At 30.8% G+C, this 6,083-nt stretch overlaps 1 protein-coding gene across 3 annotated transcripts in view; it reads left to right on the top strand.

Annotated features, from left to right (window-relative positions):
* The window catches only part of LOC117174876 (dopamine receptor 1), a 70,379-nt gene that overhangs the window by 6,322 nt on the left and 57,974 nt on the right, over positions 1 to 6,083 (top strand). The gene's annotated exons all lie outside the window — the stretch shown is intronic.

The following is a 6,083-nucleotide window of genomic DNA, read 5'->3' as shown; positions in this document are numbered from 1 at the left end:
TCGGGAGAACCTGCTCATCGATAGATGTGTCTGCAAAGATGCAGCATTCTACCAGCGTCACCTATCGAAGGCCTGGATTGATTATCGGAAAGCTTTCGATTCTACATCCCATAGACTTATCATCTGTCTTTTGGAAATCTTAAAGGTTCATCCAAAATAGTTGGGTGCATAGAGAGATTGATGCCGCTTTGGAAAACCAGATTTACTATCTCATCTGGAAAAAATCGTGTGACAACTAACAAGGTCACGTTTCAGAGAGGTGTCTTTCAGGGCGACACCATGAGCCCACTCCTCTTTTGCCTTACATTATTGCTACTATCTCTAGCACTACGCCATTCCGTCGGGTACTTGTGCGGCAAACCTGCAGATCGAAAGTACAAGGTCACTCATGTATTTTACATGGACGATCTCAAGATCTATGCTAAAAAGAGAGAGCAACTGCATCTATGGTAGCTCTGGGGATTGTCGAACGATATACTAAGGAAATTGGAATGGAATTTGGGTTAGACAAATGCGCCAAGGTTTATTTGAAGCAAAGAAAACTTAATGGCATCCCTGAAGATCCTGAGCTCGTTGATAGAAGCGCCATACGACACGTGAGACGTGGTTATGGCTGAAATTTTACCACGATTTCGCTGGAAGCCGGTGCAAAGCACCGGGTATTCATGTGCAGGGATTGTGTCGGTACAGAATAGCATTTTCACTATTCTTTCATTTTTGATAATTTTGCAACGATTACTGTGCAAAAATAATGAAATTATCATTAAAAATCGTTCCTTTCACTTTTAATGAAATAGCCTAATTCAGATTTCCAAATAAATACCCTCTCTCGGAGCTGCACTATCACAGTTTTTTTTATCTTGAAGAGCTATATTTAGAGAATTACAGGTTCAATTTTTAGGTAAAAATATTGAAATTTGACTGAGTTATGATTTTTTCTTTGTGAAAAAGGTAATTTTTCACGTTTTTGTAAAAATTTTTTTTTCTTTAACGCGCACCAAAAATGTTTTCATCAATATAACCTTATCTCCGCACTCAAAGGATAGTTGAAGAGTATCCAATAATTTTGCTGAATTGAAATAACGGATACTCTCTTTGCAGGATGAAAATTTTCGGTGGGTTCGCCCATGACCCCACATAACGCTTCGTGAAATTATTATATAGGATGGCACTTTAAGGATTAAGGTTATTTTCGTGATCAGCGCGGAAAAATAACATGGCTACAAATAAATAGAGGAAAGCGCTTTACAGGAAAACGCCGATCCTCAAGGGTACGCCAAAATCGTGCAATTTTGAGTTGCAGCAAAAATTAGCTTCGCAGGATCATTTTGAGAATATAGCGAAAATTCATCATTTTGAGACTGTTTCTCATTTCGAGTATACTCAGTCTTGAACTGAAATGTCATCTACCTTTCAAGACGATTTTGTTCTTCATTATTTTGAGGAAATGAATAGTAATGAGCTAGACAGTTATCATAATTATATTACCTAATTTTAAATTTCTTTTAATTTACAGCACGTATAGTAGCCATGTAAAATAAAATTTATACTTTTATTGGTGTATATGTTAGGTTAGTCATGAACAAATTGATATCTTAACTAGAGCCCGGATATCTCATCGAAGTCATAACCGACGGCATGCACATTGAAACGGGAATTGTACAATATTATGTATGTATCCACGTGACGCCTAATGAAAGCAATAACACTTTTTTTTTAATTATCAAGTATATCGAGGAAATCTTACAAGTTGGAAGAATTCAAGGTTATATGTTTGGGATGTCTTAAGATAAATATGAATCATATTTTAAAATAAACTAGCTGTGACTTCGATCTTGATTGTTTCCACATTGTGTGTATCTATAATTATACGAGTATGGTGCTAATTTCACGAACATCTCGCTTACGGTTAGCAAATGTATTTGCATATTGTAATATAAAGTACTAATTTTATTTTTAATAAATAGTACGCGCTATTAAATTGAGGAATTAAACAAATTTGGTAAATATTACGGTAATTAATTTTCTTATACTATTTCTTTAGACCCAATAGCGTAGAGTACAAAAGAGGTTGTAACAGGAAATGAGGTGGATTGAAGTTCGGTCCAATACTCCACGACTCTCGAAATGAGACAATATACTTAAAAGCAGTGTTTTTCTGTGCGTTTCAGAAACCTTCGACTCAAACCCATTATACGGTATCCAAAAATTTCCCAAAAACTATAAAGCATTATTAACCAATTTCTAGCGGGAAAATTGACAAAGTTTTCCGCTAATTTATCTTCATAAGATGTCAAACCTTTTTTATGAAGTTTTCCGATCTCCTATGTTTTTTTCAGTTAAAACATATAATTTAGAAAATCATTCCTTCTCATTTATTTACAAACAGCTATTATCACAATATTATGTATAAAAAGACTCTTAATCTCTGTTTTTTCTTAAAAAATTAGGTGCAATGGGAACCGGAAATATAGTAGAAAGATGTCTCTATTTTTACCTAAGCATTTTCCTGAACGTATCCGAACTATTGCTTACATACAAAAGAATAGTGGCGAAGTTTATTATGGGCTTCTGATTAACCGGGGCCAAATTTTTCCAGATTGTGTTCTAGACTTTAATCAAGAAAATAATTCGCGAGAGCGTGTTTTTGTAAGAAGGACTAATAGTAACGATAGTTTTAATTCAACCATCTAACCTATGAGACACGTTCTTAATATTAATGATGAACTTCCTGAAGAACATCGCTGTTTCATAATATACAACTATTACATTATTTTAGTAGAAAATCTTCTACCTCATTATCGTTTGTATGAGCAAACAATTAATAGCCCCATACGTGTTATGATAAGAATGCTACATGAGAAAACTGGTGCCTGCTTAAAGAAAAATTTTAATATGAAAATTATGTAACATTCCTGAATCAAAACTTAATAGTTTGAAAATTACTCTTACTCACCCTTATTAGAATCTATTCTAGATTTTATATTTTTTCTTATTTATGCTTATATCTCATGTCGGATCTGACCCAGATGGAATATTTTCCAACCCCTTCAATCTGGAAGAACTTATTAGGTCCAGATGCGACGCTGAATCGGGAATTTACTATTCAAAGTCATCTGCAGCCAACAATTCTTATCCGATTTTCAATTTTTTAAAGAAGAGATCAGTAATAGTTGCATAAGAGCGTTTATGGAATAAATTTTTTAATTTTTATATAAATAAACGAAGAGCGAAAATGAGACATTTTTTAATTAGTATTTTTTATCTTTTAATATTTAACTTGATGAATCCCATTCTTCATGAAAATGAATGTTAAAGTATTTAAAGAATATAAATTATTGACAGAACATCGAATCTAATTGTTATAAATAAATTATATTATCAAAATATCAACATCGTGGAAATTTTGCTTGCAAAGTTCACCTGTAAGTTGGAATTGCTAAATATAATCGACACGATCATATTAGTTCAGGAAAATTTGTTGTCTGGTATAATTTGTTTATTTTATGAACAAATTATATAAACAGATTTATACTTTAGGCATTTATTGGCTAAAAGAAATAGTTTTTCTATCTTAGTAACTTTAATTCATTTGATACTATTTGTTGATTTTAGAAACAAATGCATATTTTGGTCATTTATGGTAAGAAAGTAATCGTTTTTCTCTCTAATCGTCTTCAAATGAATGGTCCATGGTATTATTTGATTATTTTATACACAAATGCATGGCTTGACCATTTATAGAAAGAAAGTAATTGTTTTTCTTTCTAATCGTCTTTAAATTATATAAGTGGTGATTTTTAGTGATGTAGATTTATCATTCAATATTATTTGTTCATTTTAGAAACCAATTCTATGAACAAATGTATAGTTTGGAAATTTATGGATAGAAAGTAATTGTTTTTCATTCTTAACGCCTTTAAATTATATAAGTAGTGGTGTTTAGTTATGAATAATTGCCATTAAATGTTATTTGTTTATTTTAAAAACAAATTATATAAACAAACGCATAGTTTGTCATGTATAGACAAACAGTAATCCCTTTTCATTCTAATTGACTTTAAACGACCTAAAGGATGCTTAGGGGTGAAGACTTCTCGTTCGATATTATTTGTTTATTTTATAGGTACAATTTATAAATAAATGCATAGTTTGGCCATTTATAGACAAAAAGTAAACTTTTTCTTTCTTTTCGCCTTCAAATTATATCACTAGTGATGTTTAGTGATGAGGATTTTTCATTCGACATTATTTGTTTATTTTATAAACAAATATATAATTTAGCCATTCGTAGACAGGTGAGTCATCTTTTCTTTTTATTGAATTTAAATGATATCACTGTATATTTTGTGATTTTATAGAAGGATTAGCTTCCAAGTTGTCTATAAATGGTCAAACTATGCTTTTATTTATCAAATAAACAAGTAATATGGAACAAGAAGTCTTCACCACTAAACACTACCACTTATATAATTTGAAGGCGTTAAGAATGAAAAACAATTACCTTTTGTTCATAAATTGCCAAACTCTGCATTTGTTCATAAAATTTGTTTTTAAAATAAAGAAATAGTATAGAATGACGATTAAATGACTGCATTTGTTTATAAAATAAACAAATATTATCGAATGACCAATCCTTATCACTAATTATTACCCTTAATATATCTTGAAGGTACGAAAAGAGGAAAACGATTACTTTTGGTAAAGAAATGCATAAACTATGCATTTGTTTGTATAATTTTTTCATAAAATAAGCAAACTGTGCCAGGGAACAAATCTTCATGGTCAAATATGATTGTGTCAATAAAATCAAGCAATTTCAACTTACAAATATACTTTGCAAGCAAAATTTCCATGATGTTAATATTATGTTAATATACTTTATTTATAACAATTAGATTTGGTATCCTGTTGATTATTTCTATTCTTCAGATACTTCGACATTCACTCTCATCGACAATCGGATTAATTAAGTTGTTTATTTAATGATAAAAAATCATAGATAAAAAATGTCTCATTTTCGCTTCTTGTTGATTTACATAAAAAATAGATCATAATAAAAATTGAGAAATCTAATCCATAGGCGCACTTATGCAACTATTGCTGATCCCTAATAAAAAAATTGAAAATTGGCTACGATTTGTAGGCTGTAGGTGACTTTAAAGAGTAAATGCTCGATTCAACCCAATGTGCGATGCTGGTCAGCCTTCTATGAAATATTGATTAACAAGATTTTGTTAAAAATAAATAAATTGGTTGCATAAATAAATAAATTTGTAAAAAAGTTATTTCTGCATCAGAACGAATTATTATATCTGTACACTCTGAAAAAGATTTAGTTGAAACTACAAAGTTTTGGTTGAATCAATCCTAGAATATGGTTTTTATATGAGCAAGCAAAATATTTCGCTGACCCAAGACGATTATTGTTATCTAAACTTTGATTGATTATACCAAATATTTTGTTCATCCAAGCACATATTTTATTTGAACTAAGTAAAACTTTTAGTTAAACGAAGAATAAATTTCGCGCAATCCAGGAGATTATTTTAATTATTCTAAATTAGCGGTTTTGTTGATCTAAGAAAATATTTTGGTTGATTCAACTTAAACTTGTATTATTTATCTTAATTTATTTAACCACAAGGAACCTATCATAACTCACATTGTAACTGGCTTATAATGGAATTGTGTCATCGCTTGTGAAGTATTTAGTAGTTTCTTCAACTACTAAATAACACAAGACGAGACAATTCCACGGCAAGCCATTCGTAAATAAATTGTGTAGTATCCGTGGTTTATTTGATTAAAAAAATCGTTCTGTTGTATGTAAAACTTAATCACGAAATCTTATAGCCAAGCACACATATTTAAGTAATGTGTCGTATTTTTCATGTAATCACTTATTCCGAATTCATTCTTTTTTTTGTGGATTAATTATTTTGATAGGGATCACCGAGATGCAAACGCAAACGGATTACATTTTTATGTATTGCATGCAATGCTACGAACTCTCACACGTGGACTGTCATCTTGAATTGGAGTTCGCAATAGTACCCAGTGCCAATGCGTCCATTATTATT

The sequence above is a fragment of the Belonocnema kinseyi genome, chromosome 6, assembly GCF_010883055.1.
Source record: "Belonocnema kinseyi isolate 2016_QV_RU_SX_M_011 chromosome 6, B_treatae_v1, whole genome shotgun sequence".
NCBI classification, from domain to species: Eukaryota; Metazoa; Arthropoda; class Insecta; order Hymenoptera; family Cynipidae; genus Belonocnema; species Belonocnema kinseyi.
The sequence above is the reverse complement of the archived record's forward strand: the minus strand, read 5'-3'. Positions and strand labels throughout refer to the sequence as shown.